This window comes from Coccinella septempunctata, chromosome 8, assembly GCF_907165205.1.
Source record: "Coccinella septempunctata chromosome 8, icCocSept1.1, whole genome shotgun sequence".
In the NCBI taxonomy this organism is placed as follows: Eukaryota; Metazoa; Arthropoda; class Insecta; order Coleoptera; family Coccinellidae; genus Coccinella; species Coccinella septempunctata.
The window spans coordinates 32294762-32308993 of NC_058196.1; the positions used below are offsets into that span (position 1 = coordinate 32294762).

The window sequence follows — 14232 nt, forward strand, 5'->3', positions numbered from 1 at the left end:
GTGATATACGAAGCATTTTTCGACCAAATATGGTAGAGTCTAAAGGATTACAGCAATTGGTTCGAATTTTAGGGAAAAAGAAGTAAATGAGGTAAGGAACATCAAGTATATGGCTTCTAAAGCTCTGCTGGCATTGCAGAGGGCGTCAGAGTTCGTTTGAAATCATCCTTCAACTTATCAGTTGATCCAGTCGTTTCAGAACTATGAAACTCTGGTCCTGGACTTAGTCATAGGCTTAAAGCGTGAGAGCCAACTCCAGAAAAGGGGCTCAGAATCCAATCTATGAAACTCTGGAAATGGACGGATAGTTAGAGCCTTCAACTTCAACACGATGACAGGGAAGAATGGAAAAATGGATGCACTATCCAAAATTTCAAAGTTACTATCATTAAATGGTTCGCAGATGGTTCAAAAACCACGACAGAGGCTGGCGTTGGAATATACGAAGCAAGCACCAAGTGTACACTATCGTTAGGCATCTGCTCGAGTTGTTTTTTAAGTAGAAATACTTGCATTTGAAAGATGAATCTGGAAAGAAACTAGCAATGATGTGACATCGCTATCCATTCTGATAGTCAAGTTCCTATCGTTGGTTCGTGGTCACCCTGTAATCAAAGGAAATAAGACGGCCAACACACTCGACAAAAAGGAAGCTAAATGCCACTTACTGGACCAGAACTTTTCTGTGGTATAGAAAAATGCACCTATAAGATTTTCTGCAGAAGGAAGAAACCTTAAGATGAACCTTCTGAAGTAATCTTCCAGGAATAGATCATTTCAAAGAAGTTCCTTCGGGATTTTGAAACTGCGACATCCAAGAAGTATTTGGATATCAGCAAAAATATGTTACTTATCTTCACCGTCTTCCTCACAGGATCTTGTCGCTTGAGAAAGCATATGATGAGAAAGAGCTCACCAGAAACGAAATTCGGTAGTGAATGAGAGGAAACTCCTGTTCACTTGGTTACAGAATGCCTTGCCATTGCAAGCCTGCGTCTTGGGCGAGAAAATTATAGGAGCCACCTTCAAGCCGTCTCAGATACCGAAGTTCCTTTGAACTCTGGTGCTGCAGAACAAGCTGTAGAAGGAGCAGTTGTGAAAACAGCTCTGATGGGGTCAAAATATAGCTCATAAGGTCGCAGAGGAGTGTACGCCGCTAACCTAACTTAACCTAATCTAACCTAACCAAACCATCAGAGGCAATGTACTACCCTAACCAAACCTCAGCTAATCTAACCTAGCCAAACCTAACCTAAACTGATCTAACCTAACCAAACTACTTGAGGCAGACCAAAAGGTCTCAGTCCCCGTGGTATTCCAACTTGAAATCTCATCTCAAACATATAATTTTATATTCTAACAACGTCCCAGGTTACATCTCTCGCACACCGAGAAAAACACCACAAGACAACTCGCGATGATCATCCCACTTCATCATAAACCCGAAGTGTTACAACTTTATGTGTTCCAAACACGAATGGCGTTCATTTCAATCAACTTCTTGCGCGGATCAAGGTTATGGCGTAATGTAATCGCAAAGTCCCCCAGGTGACAGCCCTGGTGACAACTGATTGAGTATGGCGCTCAGGAGTGCATACATTAGAGCGCATCAATCAATCAAACCGACTGGTTTAACGTCTTCGGAGCTGCTCTTCGGGCTCAATTGGAAGGTGCTGTATCGGGCTGTGGTATTCAATTGAACCGTTCGGATCAACGTGTATCGTTTGTGCGGATTTAATCCGATGGCTACTGAATGGCGGGGGTCATTTGTAGAAGTAGAAGTTTCAGAGTCGTAAAACTGATGGTATGGAGCGCTGCGCGAATTGATTTGACGGATTTAATGTTCGATTTATGCGGAATTCGTAGGTTGTTGAAGATAAGAGACAGATTGGAGTTGTCAATTGGAATTCAGTGTGTTTATTTTGTCATTTCCATGTGAGCTTAGTGCACTGGTAACTGCACTCGTCAAGTAGAGTGGACGTCAACTGACAACCATAGATTTCTACCTGGTAGTTTTAATATTATCAGTTAGTTTCAATAACCAGTAGTTCTGGCGTCGCGTAGATATAACGTTTGGTAGTTGAAATGCCGCATAGGCCAAATAACCCAGTAGTCAGAAGCGAGACGATTTTGAAGTACTTCCTGCAAAATATGCATCTCCCCAACTTGCTCATTCAGATAAACTATGCAGAATTGAGTTCCTCTTCGGAAGTTTGGGAATATTCGAAAAATAGATTTTTTTCCGAGTTTAATCAATTAAGTTGATGGATCATCGTTCTGGTATATTTTGGTTGATTATTTCCAGCTATGAAAAAACCTCGAAATTTCTGTCGGCATGCAGAAGTTGTTTATGTAGGTAAATAGAAGATTCATCAAATTCAATCGGTTACAAAACGTCTAAACAATGGTACGTAACAGCTAATCCACTCTTTCAATGCGAATGAGCTGTACGGTTAGTTGAACTTTTAGCAAGGTCTTCACAGTCATTCATCTCATTTTAATTAGGCGAGCTTTCGGAATATTGATGAACGAATATCATCTATGTAGGTTTTGTACCTAGCAGAAATCGGAGTTTTGCATGTTATCATGCAAAACGAATATAAATTTTTTTGTCAACAACTGTTTTTAAGTATATCGCTTTGTTTCTCGCAAGTTTCGAAGACAGTTCCGGGGAACATCCTTCAATGACCTCAAATAAGAACAAGCCATTTCGGGAGGAAGGTTCTCTACACAACCAACCACAGTTATGGGCTAGATTTCTAGACTTCTAGACCTTAAGATCTACTGTGCCTCCTATCAGAGCTGTACTACTAAATATTGATCTGTTAATTGACGTAGAACATATCGATAAACCATAAGGTAGGAAGAACTTGACTTTCATCATTTCCAACTTAAAACAATCTGCGATAAACAAAAACAAACCGCTATCGCCTATTGAACTTATATCATCATGTGTATATTGTATATATCATTTTATGAGTCCAAGTCCAATTGAACATAAACATTCAAGAAATTCGCTAGTCTAAATCTGTGGGAAATTTATGCTTTATTTACCATTATTGAAGCATAGGCATCTCCATCAAGAATAAATAGACCGGAAATGTTTCAAATGGAAGGAGGTTTGACAGAAATCGTCTAGGGTAGTGGCAAACCTTTTGAAATTACCAAATTCTTAGCAAGGTTTGGATTTGATTGAGTATAAGGCCATGAAAACCCCATATGAACCTATTGACCTGTAGATCTATTAGGTTGTGCCTACTTATCTAGCTAGCTGATCTACCATTTCATTGTCACAGGGAGGTTGAGTGATGAACTCGACCTCAAAAGATGTTTATTTGATTTCAATGGATTATCTCAGGTATTTTCGTAATGGTAGAATACCTCTACTAGCAATAAACATCATAGATTCATGTTCGCCACTTTATATTTTCGTTATTATCAAAAAGTTGGGTATGCTGAATGTCTGCAGTACACATTCAACGATTGTCGTCATTGAAAGCAATCGAATTTATATACACAACACACGAAATAATGTAACGAACATTGTCATCATTTTAGCAACAAGAAAATGCAACTGTCGGTATTATAATTGAGGTATATCAGTGCATCATCTATCAATATTCCAATTGAGTTAATAACATACCGATTGTTTGGAAAACGAATCGATGTTTACCAACGGAAATTTTGCGTTTTGGAAAGTTTGTACCCTTTTAGGCTTCGCATGTTAGACATCTCACAATTCTTTGCTAATGGTGTTTTTTCGCCAATCGAACAGAGATTATGATTTGTTGTGGTAGGTACTCAGAATGAGCAATGTTTGTATCGAAACGAGCTATTTTTTCAGTTATTTATTTCCAGGAATACAAGAAAAGGTGTTTTAATTATGGAACTTTTAATTACCTGGAATAAAATTTGTAAAAACATGTATCACAGTTGATTCCGAGTCACATTATATATAAAAAGTATAGTCAGTCATGTGGATATGCGATCCTAGGCACAATTTAACTTTTGCCTCTAGTCCGTCATGTGGCAAGGCAATGTAGTCCTAGGCACGGTCATACTTTTGCCCTTGCGTATGCCTAAGTTTGCAATTCTTCAACCCGTCATATTTCGTTGAGAAAATATGCCTTAAAAGGTTCTTTCATCAGAAATTAATTCCAAAAATAAAATTCGCATAAATTTGTATATTTATTAATTCCATGTGCCACTCAGAAGACATCTTCAGATGAATTTGAAACATATAAATCTCTACAAGTTGTGGTTGGTCATGTTTCTCTTTCACTTATAGTAAACTCAGCGTCGGCTATGGAATCCAAAAAGAAACGTGAAAAATTGATGGATTTTCTCATCCCTTCAATTTCAATGCTGAGGCTAGAAATGATTTTCAGATCAAGATGATTTTGCTGAACGTAATACATATTCTGAAAGAACCTTCCTTGATAAATTTCAACATTTCATCCATCTCGTTACAACCGTTCGGTCTTGAGGACGTTTTAACTGACCTTTTTGGGAATTTTTCGAAAGCTCACTTGAGACACGCGTATCTCGCAGAAAAGTCATCTTAGATTTGAATGTGATACAAATTCTGAAAGAGCAACTCTTTTAGTATTAAATCTCGAGATTTCATCAAGATCGGTGCTAACGTTCGGTATTGAAATTCCTGTAACTGATCCCATCTTTTTGGGAATTTTTCGAAGGACATACTTTGATACGTATATCTTCCAGAAGAATCATTGTAGATCTAAGTGTGATACATATTCTGAAAGAGCAACTCTTTTGGTATTAAATATCGAGATTTCATCAAGATTGGTGCTAACGTTCGGTATTGAAATTCCTGTAACTGATCCCATCTTTTTGGGAATTTTTCGAAGGACATACTTTGATACGTATATCTTCCAGAAAAATCATTGTTGATCTAAGTGTGATACATATTCGGAAAGAGCAACTCTTTTAGTATTAAATCTCGAGATTTCATCGAGATGGGTGCTACCGTTCGGTATTGACATTCCTGTTAGTGATCCCATCTTTTTAGGAATTTTTCGAAGGACAAACTTTGATACGCATATCTTCCAGAAAAATCATTTTAGATCTGAGTGTGATACATATTCTGAAAGAGCAACTCTTTTAGTATTAAATCTCGAGATTTTATCGAGATGGGTGCTACCGTTCGGTATTGACATTCCTGTTAGTGACCCCATCTTTTTGGGAATTTTTCGAAGGACAAATTTTGATACGCTTAACTTCCAGAAAAATCATTGTAGATCTAAATGTGAAACATATTCTGAAAGAGCAACTCTTTCAGTATTAAATCTCGAAATTTCATCCAGATCGGTGCTACCGTTCAGTATTGACATTCCTGTTAGTGACCCCATCTTTTTGGGAATTTTTCGAAGGACAAATTTTGATACGCATATCTTCCAGAAAAATCATTGTAGGTCTGAATGTGTTACATATTCTGAAAAAACAACTATTTCAGTATTAAATCTCGAAGTTTCGTCTACCTTGAAATTCATCAACGTCTTAGTCATTGAATGGTATAATATATGTTCTTATGGCCAGCTAAAACGCGGATTTCAATAATGCAAATATCGAACAAGCATAATGATACATTCGAATGAGTAGTTGTTTCATATTTTAAACTAGAGTTTGAAGTGATTCGGAACATTAAACGAAAATTTGGACTTGGTTCAGCTGACTTTCAACCTTTAGAACACAGAGTGTTCTGATTTTAAGATTCCGCAGGCTTTTTAGTTCAAAGAATAATGATTATGATAAATTAAGAATTGGTAGTAGAAGTGTATTTCGCAACGAACAATCGACGAAGGACCAAATTTTACGCTGTCATCGAAAATGTGAGGAAATTACCTTAATTTCCTCAAGAAGGGTGACTATTTGATAACCCCTGGTGTTTCATTAGTGCAGATTGCGATTTGAAACTAGTTTATCCAAGAACGAAAGAATGCGTCTTCGATTCAAAACTTTGAGGATGCCACTATTACGTACCATCAACTTAAAAATAGTCGCGTTTTAACCAATGAAGCGGACGAATTTGAAACCGTCGTGTCAAGGTGAACCCTGCCGAGGATGAGCGTCGTCAGATCGAGCAGCCGTCGTCAATATAACGTCTCAGAAAACCGGCGACCATGAGAAAAAAAAATTCAACAATACCTTTCTGTCATTGATTATACAGTGCGTAGTAGCGCTAACTCCGGCCTGTCTCGATGCTGCGAAGAAACGTGGAGGACACCAACACAAAACACAAGTCGATGATGGTCGTGCGGGACCTTCGCAATCATAGAAAAGAAGATGGGTCCGCGAACGCAGCTGAACACATCGAGGTAGGCGACGTGCGGTGGCAAGCTTTAAACTGTTGTCCTAGGTTCATACGTAGATGATATAATTTCGGCGTAATAGGATCAGCACTCGGCGGCCGAGTATCCACTATGTGCGCGCCAATACCGAAACGTGCATATAACCGACCGGAAGCTGATTTTTCGACGGCCCTTCCGTATCGCACTGTTACCTTGTTTTGATCTCGAAATTGCGAATCTGTGTGTGTGTATATTATGTGTGTTCCGTGTGTGTGTGTTTGTTTGTTCAGTTTAGCGACGCCGCCACCGTGGTTGCCGGCCAACTGTCTGATGATGATCGCGAGACGGTGTTACTCGCAAACTCTGGCCGCACCGCGCCGCTGTTCGCCCCCGCTCGGCCCCCCTTCCCCCGCCGCCGCGTTGCACACGCAATTCTATTAGACGCTGCCTTTCCTGCTTTCGGACGTCTGGACTATGTCGTAACTTTTCTGCAACCGCTTCACTTCCGAGCCGACCGCCTCCGTGCTAATTATCCGTCAGCCCGATCGGTACGCTACAGTTTTTTAAGAATATGCCGGAAGATATGCCCGAAAATTCGCAAAGAACACTTCAATCGGCTCTGTGACTTGATCCGCTGTCACATCGCAACCACCTCTGTGCCTTCCATCAAACTGACGTAAACCTAAATCTTCTTAATCTTCTTTCTAATGCTCACGTCTGTTGTGTCCAAATTTCCCGATGACAGTTTGCAACTGTTTACTCGAGGCTTACTTATTTCTCTGATTTCTATCGCTGTCATCACAGCAATCACTCAATAAGGAAGATCTGCCCGAAAATTCGCCAAGAAAAGTTCAAACGGCTCTGTGACTGAATCCGCTGTCACATAGCAACCACCTCTGTGCCTTCCATAAAACTGACGTTAACCTATATCTTCTTATTCTTCTTCCTAATGCTCATGTCTGTTGGGGCCAAGTTTCCTGATGACAGTTGACCACGATTTATTTGAGGCTTATTTATTTCTCTGATTTCTATCGCTGTCACCATAGCAACCACTCAATAAGTATGATCTGCCCGAAAATTCGTTATTGCCGAGGCCACTGTGTCTTCCATCGAACTGACGTTAACCTATATCTTCTTATTCTTCTTTCTAATGCTTTCATCTGTTGGGGCCTAATTTTCTGATGCCTGTTTGCCCCTATTCTTTCGAGGCTTACTCATTTCTCCGATTTTTATAGCAGTTACATGAGCAATCATGATTTAACGTTGAGTCTGCCCCAACTGAGTCGGTGCAGACAGGAATTAGCGCCCAAATGAGTCCGTTACTGCGCAAGTCTCAAGAATTATTAGTAGCGCAGTAATATCTGGCATGCTGAGACACATCACATAAAGAGATTGATGAGTTTGCCAATAAGGTCGTCATTAAAACACCTGAGAAGGATCAGGGAATCAGAGGATTATGATTTAGAGTGCAAAAATTCATACAGATTAGTCTGAAGTGACGTGGGACATGTTTTAGGACGCGTTCAATTCCGCGCAGAATCCTTGGTTAGATTTTTAAAACATGCGTATTCCATGGATCAAAGAGAGCATTGGGAAAAGATTCACCATGATGCTAAGCACAAAGGAATAGATAATGGAAAAGGGATTCCAGCAATGAATCCATTTGGTGCACTTTGGAACATTTTTAATTTTACAGGGTATACCGAATTGCTTGATTTGAGCTGTTTCTGCTACTTCTAGACTAAATAGGAAGAAACATTGAAACCTGAGGCAACTTCTTCATTCTCGAAAATAATTAAAAACGATTAGAACTCTCTACAGAAATTTTCTAGGGTATTCAAAAGTGAGGCTTATTTTACCAGAAGGTAGAACTGGTGAAAATAAAGCGTTTCGCCAAAAATCACCTATACAAAGCTTTCAAAATGACAAAGTTGAAAAAAAAAGGTCGTGAATACGACCCTAGATCATTTGTTATCTGAATTAACGCAAAGCAATGGGACAAAACTCATCTCGTGATGCCATATGTTTATGTTTTGCTTCGCTTTTCCGATGACGGAGTCACCTTACACTTGAATTTCAATAAAATTTTGTCGAAATTCCAGGGGTTGTAGCTCAGCCATCTTGAATATTTCACATGGGCAATTCTTTGTGGAATTACTTATTTTGATTACGTCTACACTCTGTCAAAGAAGCCTCGCCTCTGGAAACACTCTGTATCATATGGATCATCTGCTATTATACGATAGAATGTCCATAGCCCAACTGAGACTTTGGATGTTGCGCGTTACATCAATTTCAAACTCCGCCAATGATCGGATTCGCGTTGTTTGCCTTGGTGACTGCTAAATGAGCCAAACGTTATAATAAACCTATTTTCACCGGGTTTCGTTGACGGTTGAAGCGGTCCAAGTAATAATTCCCGAGTTGAATCCGAGTCATTCGGTATTTCCGAGAACGTCTAAATGAGTTACATTGCGGTAGGTACCATCACGCTCGGAGAGATAACTAGATCCTTCTGTCTGAAGAGTTCTATCGTTTTAATCGCCTAGCTGAACATCTTAGACCCAAACATCGAACCTCTATCATTATTCATAGAATAGATAACGAATTCAATATTAGGGCAGGTTAATAATAAATTAATACAAATTTAACAGAGGTTAAACCGTCGCACAAAGTATTAACAGAAATACCATTTGGTCGAGAAAAGGTAGATGATGAACGTGGTTGCGATCTCATTTGACCTCGTCAGAACAACTGAACTCATAGCTTGACGAAAATGGAATGAATTGATGGCCCATTTATTTAATAGCAGTAGTAGCTACGGAGAAGGAACAGAGCTTAGCGCCATCTAGCAGGCAACGGAAAATGTTCATCATTTGAAAGTTGTATGGGGCAGACAACGATGGAAATATCTGCCAGAGTATAGTACAAAATAACGAACCCAATCTGCTCGAACTCGATTCTGCTTCAAATTTATTTCGCACGCAAGCGATGCCGATGAACTTATCAAACATTGCACGGGTGTGCAATGTATCGCAAACCGCCTCAGTTCTACCAGCAACAATTCAAAGATCACTACGCGATTTCTAACGTCATATTTTCCTCGAGCGTGCGATAAAAATATTACGCGCCTTATCATTTTAATTTCCGAGAAAAATAACAATTATAGAAGCCGCGTCATATATTATGTAACAACAGACAGACAAGAGCGACGTTCGCGGAGCCGGATCTAAGTCCTTGCGTTGGCAACCGGGTCCTAATCCCGTTCAATTTCTTCATTGTCAGGTACGCAGGATCTGCCGCCGCTGACGACACACACCGCGTTTCGCGATGATATCGGCGACCTTGACAATGCTCATTGTGAAAAATTGTGCGTGTTCGTTCGACCTTAGTCGACTGTATGGTACTTTGGTTGGAACGCGTGGGAGTCTTATTCGTACATGTCATGAAATCGGGGATTTATTTATGCCGATGAAGCGAGAGATTCGAAATACGTCGAATAAAAACGATCTCGGCACAATTTCGAACAGAAAATGATGTCTAGAGATCCATTTTACTCTTGAATAGTTCGTTTGAGACATAGAACAGAATCCTGTCGCAAATCCATCTTGATTTATTACTTGTGCACGCCATGAGCCAAACAAGAAGCTACTGCCTTTGGAAAAGAAGAAGAACTATGAAGATTTTGGGGTTCCTCCATACCAACTATGGGCTTACACACCATATAACAACCAACTTAAGCAGAAAGAAACTCCAAATATCTTCATAGCCCTACCACTTCTACGAATGTAGTCCCTTGTCGTTTGGCTTAGAGAGTGCACATGTAATAAGTGGACATAGATTTGCCAAGCGATCATTTTATATGAAGAGTCATGGAAGTGGAAACTCACGAACATAATTCAAGGCTAATGTGGCTCATCTGGATTAGTTAGCCAGACGACAAAACCTTCTGCTTCTGGAAAGTAGAAAGAATATAAGCCTATTGAGGTTTATCTGGACTACTATTGGGTTCTCAAGCCATAAAACAAAAAGAGAAGAATCCCTTCACAAATCTATGTCCACCTATAGCTTGTGCACGCCGAGATATTTATCCCAATTATGAGTTTCTACAATGTAACTGTGTAAAAAGAAGCATCCCTCGACAAATATATAGCGATTCGTTACCTGTGCACGCTTTGAGCCAGGGTTAAGCCTTCTACTTTCAGAAAGGAGGACCAATATAAGGCTAATCTTGGGTTTTCAAAGAATGAACGTGGGAAGAGAAGAATCTTTCAACAAATTTATGTTCCATTATTACGTCGTGAGCCAGACGACAAGCTGATAGGAGGATATAATATATGGCTATCTGGATCTGGGATCAACTCACTTAACGGGACTAATCACCATAAACTAATATAAGGCTATTGTGTGAGAAAATGAAGAGGTTTTCGCGATTCTATGTCGATTTTTTATTTGTGCACGTTGCAAGCCAGACTACAAGCTTACTGCTTCCAGAAAGTAGGTCGAATATGGGGCTATTGGAGAATATAGGCTAACCGTGGTTTCTCACATCGTAAATGTCAGATGATAAGAGTCCCTTCGTAATTTTACGGTGGTTTATTGCTCGTGCACACCGTTATGCCATGACGATCAGCGTTCTTCTTCCACAAAAAGGAACGTTATAAGGCTTTTGGGGTTATCTGGATTAATCGTGGGTTTTCACACTATAAATGTGAGAAGAGAAGAATTCCTTGACCAATCTATGTGCATTTGTGGACGCCCTGGTCCAAACGACAAGGGACTGCTTGCTTAAAGACCACGATATAAGGCTATCGAGGTTTATGTACTCTAATTGTGGGCTTCCGTAAAGGAGAACGATTATAAGGCTATCGTTGGTTCTCACACCATAAATATGATAAAAAAGCATCACATCTTAAATCTATAACCACTTATTGCGCGTGTACGTTATAAGCTATAGTCACAAGCCTTCTGCTTTCGACAAGGAGGACGAATATAAGGCTATTTGGGTTTATCTGGATTAATCGTAGGTTTTTACACTATAAATGTGGAAAAAGTAGAATTCCTTGACCAATCTATGTGCATTTATGGACGCCATGATTCAAACGACAAGGGACTGCTTGCTTAAAGACCAGAATATAAGGCTATCGAGGTTTATGTGCTCTTATTGTGGGCTTCCGTAAAGGAGAACGAATATAAGGGTATCGTGGGTTCCCACACTACAAAGATGATAAAAAAGCACCACTTCTTAAATCTATAACCACTTATTGCGCCTGTACGTCATAAGCTATAGTCACAAGCCTTCTGCTTTCGACAAGGAGGACGAATATAAGGCTATTTGGGTTTATCTGGATTAATCGCGGGTTTTCACAGTATAAATGTGGAAAGAGAAGTATTTTTCGACCAATCTATGTGCATTTGTGAACGCCATGATTCAAACGACAAGGGACTGCTTCCTGAAAGACCAAAATATAAGACTATCGAGGTTTATGTGCTCTTATTGTGGGCTTCCGTAAAGGAGAACGAATATAAGGGTATAGTGGGTTCTCACACCATAAATATGATAAAAAAGCATTACTTCTTAAATCTATAACCACTTATTGCGCTTGTACGTCATAAGCTCTAGTCACAAGCCTTCTACTTTCGACAAGGAGGACGAATATAAGGCTATTTGGGTTTATCTGGATTAATCGTTGGTTTTCACACTATAAATGTGGAAAGAGAAGAATTCCTCGACCAATCTATGTGCATTTACGGATGCCATGATGCAAACGACAAGAGACTGCTTGCTTAAAGTCCAGAATATAAGACTATCGAGGTTTATGTACTCTAATTGTGGGCTTCCGTAGAGGAGAACGAATATAAGGGTATCGTGGGTTCCCACACTACAAAGATGATAAAAAAGCACCACTTCTTAAATCTATAACCACTTATTGCGCGTGTACGTCATAAGCTATAGTCACAAGCCTTCTGCTTCCGACAAGGAGGACGAATATAAGGCTATTTGGGTTTATCTGGATTAATCGCGGGTTTTCACACTATATATGTGGAAAGAGAAGAATTCCTCGACCAATCTATGTGCATTTACGGATGCCATGATACAAACGACAAGGGACTGCTTGCTTAAAGACCAGAATATAAGGCTATAGAGGTTTATGTACTCTAATTGTGGGCTTCCATAAGGGAGAACGAATATAAGGGTATCGTGGGTTCTCACACCATAAATATGATAAAAAAGCATCGCTTCTTAAATCTATAACCACTTATTGCGCGTGTAAGTCATAAGCTATAGTCAGAAGCCTTCTACTTTTGGTTTATCTGGATTAACCGTGGGTTTTCACACTGTAAATGTGGAAAGAAAAGAATTCCTTGACCAATCTATGTGCATTTGTGGATGCCATGATCCAAACGACAAGGGACAGCTTCCTTTAAGACCAGAATATAAGGCTATAGAGGTTTATGTACTCTAATTGTGGGCTTCCATAAGGGAGAACGAACATAAGGGTATCGTGGGTTCTCACACCATAAATATGATAAAAAAGCATCGCTTCTTAAATCTATAACCACTTATTGCGCGTGTAAGTCATAAGCTATAGTCAGAAGCCTTCTACTTTTGGTTTATCTGGATTAACCGTGGGTTTTCACACTGTAAATGTGGAAAGAAAATAATTCCTTGACCAATCTATGTGCATTTGTGGATGCCATGATCCAAACGACAAGGGACAGCTTCCTTTAAGACCAGAATATAAGGCTATAGAGGTTTATGTACTCTAATTGTGGGCTGCCATAAAGGAGAACGAATATAAGGGTATCGTGGGTTCTCAGACCATAAATATGATAGAAGAGCATCACTTCTTGAATATATATCCATTTATTGCTCGTGTACGTCATAAGCTATAGTCACAAGCCTTATACTTTCGACAAGGAGAACGAATATAAGGCTATTTGGGTTTATCTGGGCTAACCGTGAGTTTTCACACCATAAATGCCGAAAGGGACGAATCTTGAAGCAAATATATGACCATTTATCACCTGTGCCCTCCGTGAGCCACACGACCATGTACTGGTTTGGAAAGGGAGGCAGAAATATAAGGCTTTTGGGGCTTATCTCCACTTACTTTGGGTTTTCTCAGTATAGATTTGAAAAATATGGAATGCCTTCGCAAATCTATGACCAAATGCTCGAAATAAACCTTGATTTCCTGCGGAAAATCAGATATTACAAGCGTGTCAAAATCCGCGAAGCCCGGCCCTGTCCAGCGCGCGGTAAGGTACCTCGCTCAGCACTCTCCTCCGACCCCGTCTTCCCGATCCCGACGTCGTCATCGCAAAAATCCGAAAATTAACATTGCAAATCCGATCCTGATCCCGCAACGATTTTTCCAATAGTTGCACCGTGCACACACCGACCGTCGAAATCACGCGGCTTGCAGAGGGCACGGCCGGCGGTGTTGTCCCACGACGACCGAGCCCGATCCCCGTCCGATAACAATGGTCTAGCACGAGCTGCACGCGCTACGGCCGGAATGTCGTGCCCGCGGAGCCGTTTCCTCTTTCGTACGTCCCCGACCGGGGAGCCGGGCAAAGTTCGACGTTTTGCGACACATAACCGTTGATCATGTTTAATCCCATTTCGGATTGCCGGGATCGGCGACGTGGGTGTAGCCTTCCGATAAGATCTCGGAGTCCTACGGAGAGATAAGGCCCGTGCAGGAAAGTGATTAGGTCTCGTTGTTTGTTCTGCGACAACGGGAACGACTTTCCTGATTTCCTGGTCGATTGGACCGGAAAATGTTAGTCGATGATTACTACGGAATTTCACTGACGACGAGCGGTATATCTTATTCTCTACCCCAAGGGCTTACGCACCATGACTGATAGAAAAGACGAGATTTCGAGCTCAACACTTATGACGCGGAACGCG

At 40.4% G+C, this 14232-nt stretch overlaps 1 protein-coding gene across 5 annotated transcripts in view; it reads right to left on the bottom strand.

The window, feature by feature from the left end:
- Positions 1–14232, bottom strand: part of LOC123319387 (zinc finger and SCAN domain-containing protein 20-like) — a 53024-nt gene that overhangs the window by 22439 nt on the left and 16353 nt on the right. For 2 of the 5 annotated variants that reach the window (XM_044906308.1, XM_044906309.1), the window contains exon 1: positions 6169–6683. The exons of 2 other annotated variants lie outside the window; for them this stretch is intronic. The gene's annotated coding sequence lies outside the window, so the exon portion shown is untranslated. Of the gene's footprint in view, positions 1–6168; positions 6685–14232 lie in introns of those variants that run through there. One more of the 5 variants, XM_044906310.1, reaches the window with a different exon arrangement.